Source organism: Thunnus albacares, chromosome 7 (genome assembly GCF_914725855.1).
Source record: "Thunnus albacares chromosome 7, fThuAlb1.1, whole genome shotgun sequence".
Taxonomy (NCBI): Eukaryota; Metazoa; Chordata; class Actinopteri; order Scombriformes; family Scombridae; genus Thunnus; species Thunnus albacares.
Genome location: NC_058112.1, coordinates 25,338,162 through 25,355,936, shown reverse-complemented (window position 1 = coordinate 25,355,936; position 17,775 = coordinate 25,338,162). Strand labels below are relative to the sequence as shown.

At 39.8% G+C, this 17,775-nt stretch overlaps 1 long non-coding RNA gene across 1 annotated transcript; it reads left to right on the top strand.

The window, feature by feature from the left end:
* The first annotated feature begins 939 nt into the window (after positions 1-939).
* On the top strand, positions 940-17,292 carry LOC122986153. The gene is made up of 3 exons (XR_006404251.1): positions 940-1,063; positions 5,071-5,075; positions 17,282-17,292. It is a non-coding gene; the product is annotated as an uncharacterized LOC122986153 (long non-coding RNA).
* The last annotated feature ends 483 nt before the right edge of the window (positions 17,293-17,775 follow it).

The window sequence follows — 17,775 nt, the reverse complement described above, 5'->3', positions numbered from 1 at the left end:
ACTCACCTTCACAAAGTTAATTGTGGGTTATTTTTTTGGCTGGGGATTTAGCACTTTATGGTTACAGCTAGGGTTACAGTCAGGTCTAGTTTTAAGGCTTTGGCACTGGAATATAGGTTTAGGGTTAGGATTTGGGTTCATTTAAGGGTTTAGGGTTTAGGAAATAGGAATCGGCTCTAAAATAAGAGGAGCGAGAATGTATGTGAGTGTTTGTGTGAGTAACAGTGTATGAGGACAATGGCTGTTGCTCGCATGCCTTCACAACGGTACAAAATGTTCTGGGTCAGGAAAGCTGGCATTAGACCAAGTCTTTGGACTGGAGTAACCTCCATCTCACCACTCATAAACTCATTCATTCAGGCTTCCTTGCAGTAGATCACCTCCAAGCTGAACCCACATAGAGTTACACACACACATGCACTATAATGCAAATTCAACCCTCACGGATGCTACAGTATTGTTTTTTTTTTCTATGTTCTTTTTGATGACATACACCTAACTACCACACAGTTTAGTAATTTACTAAAACATCCACATGCATTTTTCTGTTTTTGCAGTAACCGTGACAACATGCACTCAGACTGGGCTCAGTTTCATAGTGACAACATAGGCCCTGTTTACACCTGGTATTAACGTACGTCTCGGGTGATCCGATCACAAGTGGACAGCTTTAAGCACGTCTGTTTACACCTGGCATTAACATGCGTCTCCACATGCATCCTGAGTAACCACTTGTGATCCAATCTCACTTCCCCACTCTATATGCAAATAAACATGGACATGATTTCCGTTTTCAAAGACCAAATCCGGTTAACAACGGTAGGAGAGAGAGAGAGAGAGAGAGAGAGAGAGAGAGAGAATGTGGCCCAGGACGCATTGCGTTTACATTGCTAAAAGAATGTGGCCACATGCGGCCCAGACCACCTCCGACTGTGGTCTGAGTGATCGGATCTCAATCCATCCTCAGTGTGTCTTGGGTGCGTTTACACCTGTATTTAGAGCTGTCCACTTGTGATGGGATCACCCGAGACGGATGTTGATACCAGGTGTAAACAGGGCCATAGTCACATTCCATGGAATGTGCCACCAGCAGTTCAGTTGGGCATTCTGTCGCTAGTAGCAACCATTATTGCACAATTCTGATGCAGTTTCTGCTTAATGTTCCTTCCTGCCATCTGTGACTAAGCAAATACTGAAAGACTTCTTTTCTAATCCCCAAATGCCCTTCATGGAGCATTGTCTGTAGATACTCTTTTTATTACAGCTGTTCTGTGATTACTGATTTGTGATTTAGTAGAATTTAGTTTTTCTCTGATCAGCTTACTGCTAACCAAGATAGCCACTTTACTAGCTGTCTGGAGCTAATGTGTTGCTAATGCAACATTCTGAGTAACTCTAAACACCAGTTCAGATCAATGATTTGCAACAAGAGAAAACGGTTTAATAGTGCAGAGAAAATTGCAGTGGTGTGAACTGGTTAGTTGCAGAGTGTCCGATGCTGTTGCCTGGGGTCTCAAAAGACCTACCTGGTCAAAACGCTAAGTGCAGTTTTAGAACATAAGGTTGTAACTATTTCTCTTCAGCCGATCAGGAAACAGCACAGGCCAGTATGAAAACATGGCGGACAGGGGAGACAGACGACCAGCTCTTCCAACTTTTTGAAGAACAGCATTCACTTTATGATTGTAGCTCAAAAACATAGTCCAATAAAATAAACAAAAACAAGGGCCTTGGCTTGATTGCAAGCATCCTGGCCTAAGCTAATGTTGTGAAGTTAAGTTAACTGATGTTAATGAACAAAACACTCATCAGCCAAACAGGGGTAACGTTTAATTTGTTTATAGATAGTAACAAAAACAAACAGAAGTCCAGCTAAACCAACTAATGCATTTATCAATGCAGAAGTAATGGGATATACCATCGGCATTGCTATGGAAATGGCCATCTGTGTCTGTGTGCATTGCTTTGATGTGAACAGCCCAGTTTTAGAATGTTTACGATCAGACGTCTTGGGATTCTTTTGCAAGTTGCATCCAGTTTCATTGTGAATCATTGATCTGAACTGAAGCGTTAAGACAGGGAGTGGTTGCCGTCGCGAATGCCACCTGGTAACGCCGATGTTCTGTATTTTGAATAGGCTGCAGCTTGGGTGGAGCACTGCCACTGTGGCTCCCATCTACCTCCGATCCTACCAGTACACCACAGGCTGCTGCTATCCACCTAGTACAATCTCTGCTAAATGGAGCCAGTTGTGACTTAAAATAGAGAAAATGGTGAGCAATACATAGTAAGTTTAGCCAACTAGTATCATAACTGTTTATTGTCTCAAACAGGATAATCAGGCGTTGACGTTGACGTTGCTCCAATACTGTCTGTTTTCTGCTGTTGAAAAGGTGAATCACTCAGGAAACTTCAGAGAGCTTAACAGTAAAATGAGCTCCTGTACTGTTTCCCAAAGGCCATTTCCTTCACTTTCCTCCTACTTTTCTCTCTACAAAGCGTTTTTAGAAGCATTTTTGATGTCCATCACTCTCGCCTCTCATGGAACAGATAAGTTTCCATTTTATCAAATGTATCAGTCAGCACTAACTCCAAGACACAGTGTATATTTACTAGAATAGTTACCGTGCTGTATTTCAATGGGAACTTAATGTTTATCTTTGCTGGTGTTTCTTCCTAGCGTGAAAAATGAAAGTAATTTGACAGTTATACTTTTTTGGATCTAGTTGCCATTTTACTGTACTATATTTTTACAGTAATTATGGTCTGACTGTTGTTTACGGTATCTTCTTCTAATTTATAATCACTATTATTGCATTTGTTGCCCAGTACTGTTTTCATAGTTTCATAATTGCTACCAGTAAAAACTGTCTTTACTGGACATGTGTTTTGCTCACTGCAAACTGTGCACCTTTGCTTCTTAATTATTTTGGTGTGCATTAGTCTCTAAATTCATTTTTATCTTTCCTATTAATCACTTGTAAAGCACTTTGAATTGTATTTGATTTGTTTGAAAGGTGCTATATAAATAAAGTTTGATTGATTGATTGTTTTTTGTTTTGTTTTTTTTTTGCTTTTTATAATTTATCACTTGGGTTTTTTCTCAAATGCTTATTTGCTGATCTCAGCAATACATACAGGATACTATGTCTCTGGTCTTTGACCTCTTAATTATTGGTGTCCTATGGTGCTGCTGATGTAGGAAATGAAGCTTATTGTATTGTCTCACTGATTGTCCTTTCCCAGTGCTCCAGCCTAAACAATGGAATCAATATCCTTCCGCTTCCAGTAATCCTGACTTTAAGTATGGCCAGTAATAATATTGTCATCTTTTTCTTTAACTGGATCCTTTTTATTGGGTTGTATGAAATTAAATCTGATATTTTTGAAGTTATATAGAATGTGTGTATTGACAGATTAGCCTTTTTTTAATGAATAAAGATAATCTAGGCACTGATTATTTTAAAATATGTATGTGTATGTATCTTCCTACCTTTAAAGCAGTCTGGGAGTTCAACAATAGAATAAATCTTTAAACACTTTATGTCAAAGCCCATCACAATACATAACAATCAAAAAGGACGACCCACAAAAGGTAGGTAGGTGTTAAAGGGTTAAAATCAAAATGACTGGCAAAGAGCATGTAAAAAAATGTATAAATTCTCAACTATGGGCAAAAAGAAAAAAAAATTTAAAATTTGTGGAGTTGATGTGTTTACTGACCTTTTTCAACACTCTTTCTGTGTTTTGGGACTTCTTGATCTACAAATTAAGTTTTGGCTACTTCACAAGACTTGAGTGTGCTACAAAAACCAAAATGATATTTTCTTTGAGCCTTTTTTGGCATCTCAGCAAGATTTGTGACCCTGTAACACCATCACTACGGGGGGTTGCCAGGCACCAGGAACAGGGGAGGGCTTGTGGCACAGCTAAGGGATGCTAAATAATCACCCAGTTGAAACTTGTGGGTGATCATCTTATAACTGTATGATTGGCAGCCTAAGTTGTGGAATTTATGAGTGTGCTTCTTGTTTAAGTCAGAAGAGAGAGGGTGCAGGGTTGGACTTCAGTGATGGATGTTGGTCTGGAGGGTCATTACCCCCTTTCTCCTTTACCTTTTAACTTGAATAGTAAAAATGGGTTTGGTACATTCTTTGGGCTGAAGACTTTTTGGTCACAGGAAGCCAGAGACCCTCTTGACTCCATGTGGTTCCTACTTATTGTCTCAACCAGCAGGAAAGCCTCGATTTTCACCACCGCCATGTTTTCACTTCAGCTGCTGTTTTCCTCTTGTACCCACTGGGCGAGTGGTGGTGTGTACATGTAGGCGGTTTGGTTATTGTCTGTGTATGTGTGCGTGTGTGTGTGTGTGTTATTCAGTAATGTGGATTTCATTTAATCCAAACACTTGAAATTCAATTCCCCAAAGCGCAGAGAAACCCACAGCTTTGATTATGGGCTTTGTGCTTTTTATATAAAAAAAATGAAACAGTGTAAAGGATTCTTGGAAGAGCAATTGTAAGCTGTAGGGAACAAAATCGATACAATTTTGATATTAAAGTGGTAATCAGCAAGATTTATTACAATTGGGGGCAACATACATCTCTTGCTGTAATGTGTGTACCCTGCACATTCCGGGAGATCACTTGCCAGCACTGAGACATTATTTTTCTTGGTTTTACTTTTAATTCAATCGCTTATGTTGAGAAACTATTTAATTGCAAATGGCTGTATAGTTACATTTGGCAGAAAAGGCTCTGCTCTTTGAGAGAGCTCTCCATGATTCTTAGCAGCAACAAAGACAGCTGTAATCGTACATGAACATGAGGTTTTAGCAAAGTCAACAATACCAGAAGCTTAGTATATAAAGAAGAGGGTGAAGTGATGAAGGGAGGTGCAGGAGCAAGGAGAGCTGGGATAACCAGTGTTGGTTACCAGCAGAGAACAAAGAAAGAAAGACAGACCAACAGAAAGAAAGAAAGAAAGAGTTGTGATTGCTGACACAATGCACCATTTAAGCTGGGTTTCTAAAGGAGGCACGCTTTATTAGTCTGTAATTTAGTTTAACAGCTCTTGTTGCTGTCAGAAATGCAGAAACACATCAATACAAACCTGAAGACTCACTGGACGCCAGGTTATTAAAACAAGAAAGCAGTTTCAAAGGGTTGAAACATTTTGTCTTACAGCGATTGGCGATGAAGTGAAAATTTGTTAATTTGTCTCAATCATAACTTAACATATTGATGGTCTTCTTGACAGCTTTTGATGTTGAGATTACAAATGCCAAAACAGCATATTTTCCTTCATAATCATGAGGTGATTTTCTCACAGAATTTCCTTACTGTGATCACAAAATAAACACATTTTAAAACTCATAAATCATGAAAGCAGTACATTGATCTTTCTTTCCAAAAGTTGACTTTTATTGGATTTCTCATTTGCCAAGGACATATGTGAGTCAGTCAGGTTTTGACATCATATCTCTGGCAGCCAATAAGACTTGCAAAACCAAGAATTTTTTTGTTTTTTGTTAACAGAGAGATAGTTAGAATCAAATGTAGTTCCATTTGTGACATTTCCATCATAATTTAGCCGGGAAACTGTCCAGTTTCTCGCACTGCTGTAGTCTCCCTACTGACAGCATCCACAGGCAGAGAGATCACTGATGCACCACACAGGTTTTGTTGCAGGTGGAAAAATGGTACATGTTTATCATTATGGCTCTCTGCCTGTACTCAGCAACCACTGCAGCCAGGTGGGATGCAAGCCTCCATGCACTCTCCAGTGCAGACGCAGCGCTGCCTCGGCCTGCTGTGCAGAACCAGGCTGCAGCGGAATTTTCATTATTTTCAAAGAGGCTGCTCCTTCTTGGGTGGTCCTCACCATGTGTCGGCCCCTAGCATGTGTAAATATGTGTGTGTATCCGAGTGTGTACATGTTAGTGAGTTTGTGTCTCGTTGCTTGCACTTTTCGCGAATAAATTTTGTCCATGTGGCTTTGCAAGTGTGCATTTTTTGCCCAAAACTGCACAAGTCACGGACTCCATTCCCGTGTAATTAGCCATGGCTGCATTTTACGAGGGTGATAATCTAAACTGGGCAGCAGCCAAGTGGTTAGGACACAGCTAAATACAGCTGTTGTCCACCGCTAAATGAGGAGACGTCTCTGTAACAGACCCAAATACCGTATCTAGAGATTAGCTGAATTAAGGAACAGAAGTGATGGAAAAAGTACATGAAATAACCTGATAATGCCTGCTTTTTTTGTCTGAATAAAATCAATTTTTTTCCTCTTACTGTCAGATTAAACTATTATCTGTTTGTACTAAACAATAGCACAGTGGATGGATGGAAATATTGTCCTTCAGAAATTAAAAACTTAAACCCTTGACTGTCTATCAACAGCACTGGGCCCTATTTCCACGTAGGCTCCAGAGGATAATTACTCCCTTCTAAAAGTGAGATGTTGTGTGACATTTTCAGGGTGTTGAGTGATTCATAAAACAAAACTGGTGGCATCAAATGTGATTCGAAATTCGAGAGCAATATACATATAAAAGATGCTACCCACTCATTTCTAGCATTTCTAGAGAAATGACATACAGAGATTACATCAGGACAGTTTTTAGTGCCTCATCCTCTTTATGCATAGTTTAAGAGTTCAGATGTAGTGAGGATGTATTCAGATCAACAATAAGCCTCCATAATTAAAAAAAAAAATGATATGGGTCTTCATTGGTGTGGTGTTGTTGGTGCAGGATCTGAGACAGCCTTGCTGCCAATTTGTCCCAGTGGCCAACCACAATACTGCAACAGAAAACTTCCCTGCTGCATGAAAAATATTTTCCCGCTGGACCACAGTTAAGAAAGATGTCTGTGAAACTGCAGAGGACAACTCAAACTGCAAACAAGGACAATTATTACTGTTTGCATTTCATCTTTAACCGTGAATGTTTTATGAACATTTTACCATGAACGCCAGGGAAAGAGACATTAATGCACATGTGCAGTGAGCCACACATTGAGGCAAACCAATAAGTAAGTTTTTGGCATATGCACAGGCTGAACAACTTTCTGTTACTGGTCAGACACTCACAAGGTAAAAAGTAAAAAAAGCACAGTGCTACCAGTTGCATGGCACAGTTTTGCCCTTAAGAATTGTTCAGAATGCTAAATCAATGTGACATTTTTCATAGCATGATCTCTAAATGCCTCTAAAGCATGTTGAAGTAGTTTGTTACATCAGTCTTGGGACCAGCTTCATATAAAGCATTAGCATCCTTCAGAATCAGTTTACTGGTAGCATTAGCAGCCAGCATTGGCCCTCCATCCTCACCTGTTGCAGTGCTCCCTCCACTATTGTTCATTATATAAAATTCCAGCTGTTTACGGTTGTTTTTTTGTTTTTGTTTCGAAGGATCCAAAAAAGTCACTAACGTTTTGTGTTTTCTTTCAAATCCAAATTCATTGCATTATTTAATCATTCTTTATCTATATTCATATACAACACACTTAAAATGAGGGGAAAAATGCATCTATTTGTCAAATATGTTCATTACATTTTCTCACATAGTTTAAAGAAAATATATATTTACAGCAAACAAAAAGTAGCGGCAGTGTATTATATTGATTTCAAACATGGTAAACAAACTCTGTGGAAAATCCTTCTGCTGAATGCATGTCCAATGTGCATGAGGCGCAGCTCAAATTCACAGCACCATCAAATACTTAAATATCTGTGGTTGTTTGAGACAGGGAAATTCGACTCTTCTCCTCCGAAATGATTTTTCCATTGTTTTGGCCAATTCCACAGAACTTGGAAACAAAGCCAAGCCCTGAGCCAAAAGAGCCAACTGTTCGTCTCAGTCAGGCGGTACATGTTTTTTTAGAGTGCACACCAGCTGTATGTGCCATCATGCCATTATCTCAGTACCAATGTATAGCACGCTAATCACACAGACAATTTTCTTGTCGCGGCTTGTCATGCTGCCAATTTACCAAAAATACTGCTCACTCAAGCTTGGTAATGGATAATGCATCTACACACACACAGAGCCAATGAGAACCATTCTTGATGTGAAGAGGGAAGTGGGGGAAAGCTGAGTAGTTGAAAAAATCTGAGTATCCACTACATTTTTTTTTTTTCTTAAATACAAATACGGCACAAATCTTGGTCCCAAAACCGCATTATAGTTTCCACAAAAGCTTGAAGTGAGAATTTCACCTACACACCAAGCACACAATGTCCATCTGGATGTGTTAGTTTCCTTTGCTGTTAAACTCTTGGCCACAGAACAGTGAATTCACTGCTTCCTTCTCTTCACTTCACCTCAAACTCTGTAGAATAATTTGTCAGGTTATGGTTTCAGGTTAGGCTTAAAGTTGAAAGTTGAAAATGTCAAATGTTGATTTGACAAAGCAGAACAGTAAACACTGGCACTGATCGTGTTGCAGTGTTCGCTGTGTTGCGACACCTGCATGTTCATCTCTGAATAGGAGAGTAAATTAATTTTAATAACAAATATACGCAGCAGGAGATGTTTTACCGTCTTCACTGGTAACAGTTCAGTTTGTCAGTATCCTCAGTTGGTGTGGAAAAAAGTACAGCAAGAGAACCAAGTACACCCAAGACCAAATCCCAGTTGTCTTAGTTTTGACAGTCAGATAAGCATCAGTTCCGTTCTGTGTAACATTCATTATTGAGGTTAGTAACAGAATGCTTGTCGGACAGTCAGATAGCTTTGAAAACCTCTTCCCCCCCACACCTTTCCGACGTCAGATTTAGGGGTCAATGAGAGACCATTCCTGCAATCCCATGATCCAACATCTGCACGCCTTGATTGGCCAATTGTGTAGAAGTGAGAAAGGAACCAGGGTTTGAACTTCTCTCTCTATTTCTCTTTTCATTCTTGGCAATTTCATCCCTTTTCATTTGAACAACCGAGTGCAACACTATGAATGCCTTCCAGGAAAGACTGTCCGAAAATATGCACTGTTAATTCTTATCGACTATAAACTGACTCCAAAGGGCAAGATCCCCCAAAGTCTATATGCTGTTTGTGGTGGTGTAAAGCCAACAAGCAGAAGATGGAGACACTAAGTCTTATCTCCCAGAACATCCTGGTGGTGGTGGTGGTGGTAGGTCTAAATAATGATGATTGCAATGATATTTAAAGAACAGCATCAAAGTTAGCTCAAGGAACACGGGCTTAGAGAGATAAAAGGCTCACTTACTGAACTTTTGCCAATGTTTTATTTTATAAAGACTGAGTGGTTTTCTTTTTATTTTTGTTTTGTTTTTATACTTTTTTATGCATTATAATATTGTAACATCACTTTGCTCAAAAGTGACTCTAGATGGATGTTTCTGACTCACACCTTCGCAAATATTAACTTTTTCTTAATGCACAAGACTTACCACAAAAGCATTGACCTAGAATGATCGTCCTTGCATATCAACTGCCTGCAGCCATACCGGAGGAATGTAATGCAATATGTTAAAGAAAGGGCTATACATGCAGCAAAACCACTGGTGGACTATGGAGAGACTAGAGTAAACAAGAAGGACGAGGAGAGGCAATAAGAAAGTAGAGCAAGGAAAGAGGAACAGACTACACGAGGCTGAAAGAGGCTGAAGCCCACTAAAACAGGCAGAGAGGGACAACACAGCAGACACTAATAAATCTGAGGTTTTATTGTATTTAGTAGAATTAAGAATCACATAGGTGTGTCCTCTTTGTAGGCTTTTGGAAACGTTTCTTCAATTCAAGTGATTCCAAGTACAAAAGTGTGCATGTGTGCGTGTGTCAGTCTGAGTCTGAGTTTGTGCGAACTTGCCTCTTTCTCTTCCCCACTGGCAGGAACAATAGCCTGCGGTGAAGTCCTGAGGTGCAGCCAAAGCCGGGAACAATGCGAGGGGCGTCGCGTGCCTCAGCAGGAGGTGGTTCATGCCCGGGCCCTCAGCGGGGGGGAACGTCAAGAGACACAACTGGAACCAGGTGAAATGCCTGGCATGCCAGAATCCCATCTGGCTTCCTGCAAAGGAAAAACGTCCCAAAGAAACCCAGAAGGGGAGAAAGTGAAGAATTATGTTCACTGTCCAGAGGGGTGGAATGTCGAGCTGTGAAGGATACAGACGAGCCAGCGGTGCTGATTGCATCCGAGCAACTGGCAGTAAATGACCAAAGAGTCAAGCTTTAGCTTCTCCACTGGGGGTGAGACGTGGGGGGTGAGAGGCTGAGACAAGTGCAAGTCCGGGCTAGTCTACCAGGCCTAACCTAACTTAATACTGTATGAAAATAGAGTATATGGTATAAAGTCTCACAGGTTAAGCTAATTTGCACCTATTTGCATATATTTGCTTTAATTTCCACCTAGTTCTTGTTTTTGGCCCATGAGAGGACACAGCAAAAACATTTAATAAAAACAAGTTATATATACTTTTCAGCTGCTTTTAAAACATTATTAAATTAATTACATATTTCTACCAACATAAAATGATACAAAGCTGGTCTCAAGATGATCTGTGGATGAACCTGCTATTGTCGGATATGATCTAACATCTAACATGTGTGAACATGTCTACCAGGATCAATTGATTTATTTAGTCTAAAGGGACTGAGAAATTCAGTTCATCTCAGAATAACCAGCATCAGTCCAAATTTCACCTTATTCTATGCAGGGTAAAAGAAATATCTTTACATGAATTTGCACGAGTTCACAAGTTTGCAAATTGGTAAAGATAAAAACAGATAAGGGAAAAAATGACACTGTGCTAGTTGCTTCTCATTCTCTTGCTGTAGCTATAACACCTGCTATCCACTAATATGTGCCTTCGCCCAACAAAAAAGCCCAAACACTGAAAATAAAAAGAACAGTGGTGTCATCTTGGTGGTCCAGGATTTACATCATTCTATTTAACTGTAACTTCCAACCCAGCTGGGCAGATCGTCCCTCTCTCTGTTCCAATAGTGACTGACAGAAATGCTACAGGGTACACAGGTTTGTGTTGTAGATTTTAGATAGAAATAGCTACTGAAATGTGAAATTAAGACATCACATTAGTGACAGTGACACTCAAGTACAAGTCTGGGCTTGTCTACTAGTCTTTCGCCTTTAATATTCTCAAGTACATATTTATATGCACCACCCAAAAACACAAATCACAAACATGCCTCAGAGGGATTTACAATCTCCACAACATTTGCTTAACACAAACAGACATGCAACAGTTGACATAAGTACAGAGTAGAGCAAGTAGCAATACTGATATTGCAACATAGAGAAACAGAATGACAGTGTAACTAAATAAATCAGTAATATACAGTATGTATTCTGTATTAACATATGTTTATTCACTTCAGTTTTCTCTCTTTTTATTGGACATCTCATTGCAACCTCCGACTCTGATGTTCTCTCTTTCATGATCTCTCTATATCTCTCACCCTCACGTTTCATTTCAGTGCCTTATCATCAAAGGAAGAGATATGCCCTCATTTTACTGCTCACTTGTTTCTCTGTAAACTCCCACATATATTGCTAAACAATCACCACTTGTTAACACACACACACACACACAAACTCAGAGCGCACAAACACAAAACCTCACCCAGCCCCTGGCCTACACTTTGCTGATTTGACATAAACGAGCCAGAGAGGCTGAATGAAAACAAGCCAGGACACATTGCTGCGCTCACTTTCCTTTTTGGCTCCGTTACATGTTCCAGATCTTTTAATCATTCAAACTGAGCGAGGATGGATTTAGGAAAACAAAATATCTATGATAATTTTGTGAACCATCTTTAACAGTACGGGTAGAGGAGTAAACCCTCCACACGTCAAAACAAATAAAGAGTTTTTTGGTCCCTCTCTATCTGACGATCTTTCTCTCCCTTTTTTCCTTTTCTTTTCCCCTCTCTCTCTCTCTCTCTCTCTCTCTGTATCGCCCTCCCTGTCCTTCCCTAAGGTGTGAATTCTATTAAAACCACATGTGCTGCATCGGCCTTGAGACGTGGCCAGCATTTTATTTTATATAATTTTTAATTCACAGTCCCTGCAGAGAAGGAAAGAGCAGGATGCCGAAAACACCTGGAATCGTTTTGAGAGTTATAAGATAGACAGGTTGTACTTTTAGTGCCAATGTGTGAGTGTGCGCTTGTTAAGAGCACTATACTTGCGTTTCATTCTGTACTGTCTTGCACATTTACTGAAAATTTATGTTTAAGTACTCTTTTTTTTTCTAAACCAGAATTTTCCTATGTCATCTATTATGTTGTTGAGACATGAGCAAGTTTGTCATCAGTTTGAAGTGGTATATCTGTCAATAGTATTCTCTTTCTTACTCAGCAACTCTGTGTCCTAAAGGTATCAGTACGCTTCAAGTATAAACACTCTTGTCTTTAGACTTGGTGGGACGAAACCTTGCACCCCCTGGTTCATTGCAAGTATACCCCGGCCTTTTACAGTTGCTCCACAGGCACTCAACTCACTGCACATTTGCTGAGGTTGTTCTGTGCAGGTGTGATCATGGAGAGCTCTCAAAATGAAATACAGTATTGCTGTTTTTTTTTAAAACACAGATGATCATTGACACCTGTATGAGACTCTATACTCGATGACCTGCAAGTAGCCCCTTAGACAGACTGCACAAATGTTACGCAGAGCTACATTTTCAGATATCACGCTCTAAAGGTGCTCTTCAGCTGTCGGTGTTACATTTGAATTTCAAAAGGAAGACGTTAAAGCTCATTGACTTGCACAGAAAAACATGAATTTATTCATTTGCATCACCAGTGTTTGAGTCAAATAAATCTGCATGTTATTGGCATCCTTCCTCTTGAATCTCTGCCAGTGATTTTATCAAACAGTCTCATTTGACAAAGCTCTGCACGTCGTAATAGGTGCTTTGGGACATGTTTAACCCCTGTGTCTCAGCGTCCGTGGTGTCCTGTCCTTTGTGTCAAGTCTCATTTACTGTTATTGATTGTTCTTAATTACTGCTATTGGTTTCATCTCATTTGGTGACCACTGCGCTACTAATGATACGCCCAGTCCCATCTGTTCAGAGCGTGAGGCAGATCTGGTTATCAGCCATGTGGCACCTATTCCCGGTAGAAAAGCCCACAGGACGCTCAGAAAAACCTGCTCCTCCAGTACGGAGCAGCTTGTGCCCACTAGCTCATTACTGTGTTTCCTGCAGGATACTATTTAGTGTGCATGTAGTGTGGGAGTGTGTGTGTGGATGGGCGTTCATGGGGGATGGGTAAATGCTAATCTTTTGATTTTACCCAGCAAAATGGGGTCCCTACACGTGTGTTTTCCTTTGTTTGTGAAGAAATACACATTTTAAAAGTGTGTTTCAAGTTTGCAATAATACAAAATTTTTACAATGAATGAAACTACGGCTTTGCCCAGCTTATTGGGAAAAACAATCCCCATTTTGCATTTTTTCTGCCCTTTTAAAAATAGCTTTCTACAGATGTTTTCTGGTTGGATTTTTTTATGTCTCCAAATCATTTGTCATTGGCTTTTTTTATTCAAAAGCGTCCGTGTGAAGTAATAAAAACACAATGACGAAACACAGAAAAGGTGGGGGTGGGGGGGCGCGCTCAAACAAGTTTCCACAAAAGACACAAAACAAGCAAACAAAAACAAACTGGTGACGATCGGGCAGCTGAATTGTTATTGAGGGTCAGCGCTCAGAACGAGGACACAGGACTGATAATGGGCGCTCTGTACTGAGCCTGATGGCTCAGAGTTTTACAACCAGAAGAGAAGGCCTTTTACTGTCTGGTAACTCAGCACCAACAGATGTGTTTACACAACCTTTATTACCTGTCATTAACAAGCTGTCAGCATGTGTGTGTGGAAACAATTGAAGGTTTACCTTAGAGACATACTGTATGTGCAGGGTCGTGACTGAGAGGTGGGGCGAATCTATGGATTTGCTCAGAAAAAGAGGGAAATTAATGAAGATGCTTCACCAATGAGATGAGTGAAAGTCTAAAGATTAATGAAGGTTCTGGGCAGTGATGCTTTATGGTTCAAATTCTTTAATCACATTCTTTAATCCCTGGAGCATTCAGGTACAGAAAACATTGTTCAACATTTTGGGAGATAACCTTGTTTGCTTTCTAAGCTAGCTCTAAGTTAGCTATATGAAAAGATTTGTATTGATACTATTTCTGAGCATTATTTATAGAACATCAGGACACGTTTGGTCCAGCATTAACTTTGCATAAAGACTGGAAGCAGTTTCAAGGCAGTTGGCGTTTGAAAAATAAAGCAAGTTATGTTACTAATTACAGCTTCTGTTGAGTATGAGTAATCTGATTACTTCTGAATGAACAATAGAGTAATTAATTACATTTTCCAAGTATCTTTTACTTACAGAGAGGAGAAAAGGCAAACTTTAAAAAAAAAAAAAAAAAACAAACAAAACAACTAACTATTCCTCTATAAACCAAATCAGGGTGTCACAAAAATCTAATCTTTATATTTCTTTCTCCTTTTACTTTAGGAAATGGAGTAGACTTGCAAGCACTTGAGTCGGTTTATCTGTCAAAGAGTAAACACTGGTTGTTAGTGAATATTTCCCCAAATAAACAACAACTGACTCCTAGTGTGACAATTCAGGAGAATTGCACACGAGCAATAACAACATGTATGAATATTTGACAGTTTTTTCCAAAAAGTCACATTTTTGTGCACATGATGTACACACCATACTAAACAAATGTTTTAGGAACCGAAAGTAAAGTGAGGGTGCTTTCCAAAATAACGCAATGACTTGTTTTAATTTATCAATTAACTTCATACAAAGTTTCATAAACAGAAGAAACCCAAATTTAAAACAGCACCAATTCTCCTTGATACACATGAACACAGTTTTTCAAGGTACTTGGCAGGTAGGTTGTTTCAAGCATTTTGAGAACCTACTACAGTTCCTCCGTAGCTTTAGGCTGTCTCAGTTGCTTCTGTCTCTGCAATAAACATATTTGTTGCATTAATTCTTGCAAAACACTGTTTTGTTCCTTTTTCTAGAAATTCAGCATAATGCAACAGGCTTTGTCTGTAAAAAAACAAGTTTTTGACATGAGTACGGTTTATTGTTTACCACATACTATAAAAAAAAAAAAGTGTGCACATTCAACACTAGTTAGGTACACGTGTGGGACAACAGTCGCATATAAAATAGAAGGAGACGCACCATGAAACTTTTAGGAGCAATTTCAGTGTGTTCTCCTTTTCCTTATTTTTTCACATACACAAAAAAAATGATTGTAATAACCCCTTTGTTCTTTAGTTATGTACAGAAGGAATCAGTCATCATCAGTTTGCTCATCCTCCTGCACAGTGAGGTCAGAGGTCAGGGCTGCAGAGTAGTGACTCAGTGTCCTGCTTGATGATGCATCAGCTTAAATGCTTGCAGACACAAGAGACTGATCATGGGTTTTTCTACTCTGTGTTACTTAAAAAAGAGCTAGGAGTAGAGAAAAAGTTAAAGAAATTGCAATAAAATGCGTCATTGTCAGACAATGATACGCAAGAATATGAAAATAGCTCAGATTAGGGAAGTGAGAGCATGACTTTGAGTTTATGAAAAAGGAACTTGACACTGTTACCTCTGTTCGGTCAGCTACGCAACAGTTTTCTGACGTTTTCAATGATTCAGCAGGATAAACTAATCAACATCATTCCATCTAATGTAAATATGTTTTTTAATCATTTTTCTTGTCTCTGCTCCTTCTATTCCTGTCTCTACATTTGGTCTAACAAAGTAGACAATCTTTATGAAAAAAAAAAGCAGAGGAAAATGACTGGAGAGGCCTTATAAAAGACTAAAAGTGTCTGTTTATTTTCTGCCTGTCCAGAGTTTGTTGCTGTTTCTGGTTGGCTGCAGCCTAAGTTTTGGAAAGGTCCACAGCTGCAGGCTGTAGTGTACCGTACAGACCACTGCAATTATAGTAGAGCACGTCAGCCAAGCAAACAGCTACAGTGAACACTCCGGGGAGTGTGTGTATATGTGTGTGTGCGTGTGTGTGTGTCTGTGTCTGTCTGTACTGTTACATTGTGTGTTTAGTTATGGACAGCTGCCAGTGGAAGGAGAGAGCAGTGAGGGGGGCTGGTTGGATATCAGTGTTTGCTCTGGCTCGGCGCCAAAAGACTCCTCTGTTTTTCTCAGCTGGCGATAATAAATGCAGAAGAGAGAGAGAGCCACAGAGAGGGGAAGAGTGAGACTGACCAAAAAAAGAGATAGAAAGGAAAGAGTGGAGGAAGAGGAAAGAAAGATGTAGTTAGATAGAGAGAGAAAGGAAGAATAGGCAGGCGGAGTGAGACAGTGAAGTAAAGAGAGAGAGAAAATCAGAGAAGAGTGAACATGATCAGACAGATAAACAGCACAGGATAGAAATGGGCTGACTGTCCTTGTGTCTGTGGGGGGATTGGAAGAGGAGGAGGATGAGGAGGGAGTAAAATGAGAAGAAGGAGGAGGAAAAGATAGTGGGATGGAACCGACAGGAAAGCAAAGAAAAGAATCAGGAAGAGGAAAAGAAAATGACAAAAGGAACAATATAGGGAATGAATGGGAAAAGAAGAAGGTTTATGTTGAAGCAAGAAGATGTTTATATGATCAAAGGTCAGTTAGTATACTGTACATACTGTCCGCGTGAGATTGACACCATTAAATGAAGAAGCTTGCAAGTCATATTGTAAAAAAAACTAGCAAATAAACAGAGAAACAGTCAGACTAGTGTGAAATAAGTCCAAAGCAGAGCTCTAAGGAAGTTTAAAGGGGACATAACATGCTTTTTGTGATTTTCATATTGTTATGATGTCAGATGTCTACATTAATCATGGTCAAAGGTCCAAAACTTGAGGTGAAGGTATGTTAAAATGCTCCCTGCAAATCAAAAGCCTGCTCCAGCCTGCTCTGAATGCTCTTAGTTTGCAAAGCTACTTCAACTTCCGCCTCGTGATGACATCAGATCATTCACACATGCCCATAAATGGCCATCTATTCCATGGCCTTTGTTGCTAAGGTTGTTGCTAAGGTTGTTCCACAGGTTGTTCACGTTGACTACTCGCATATTGCAGATCAGATTCAACTCAAAACATGTACAGATGTATTTGAGAGGTTTCCATCTCAAGTATAGAACAAGAAAAAGAAGTGAAATCCTATTACTACTATTTGTTAATGAAGCCTCCTGAGTTGCTGGAAGTCAGCAGGAAGCTGACCGATCAGAACAGAATGGGCTCATCAGGATGGGGGCTTAGAGAGACAGGAGCTAAAATGCTCTGTTAAACATAGAGGCTGAACTGAGGGGCTGCATAAAGGGCCAGTATAATATTTTTTTAACTGTAAATCATGCAAAGATATATCAGTAGAGCCCCAGAATATAAATATAGACCTAGAACTGTGCATGATACAGTTCAGCTGACCAGTCTTCTCCAATCAGTGTTTTCAACTTTGCCATTTTGACAGCAAAATCCAGTCAAATCTTATTTTGTTTGCAGTTTACTATCAGCTGAATACAGGTAGTCAGGACGTCTGACACATTACAGATAACATCGACCACAACTGCTGCTACTATACTGCTACCAGTTGCATTGATGTGATAACTGAGCCACTTATGCCGAGTTCACACTACATGATTTTACCCCTCTTCTACCCCTCTTCTACTCGGCAACAGTTTTTGGAGATTGCCGACAAAAGCCCCCAGATCGGAGGCAAATCGGCGTTGGCTCGGCGCTTGCAAATGGGCGCTTGATCGCTATG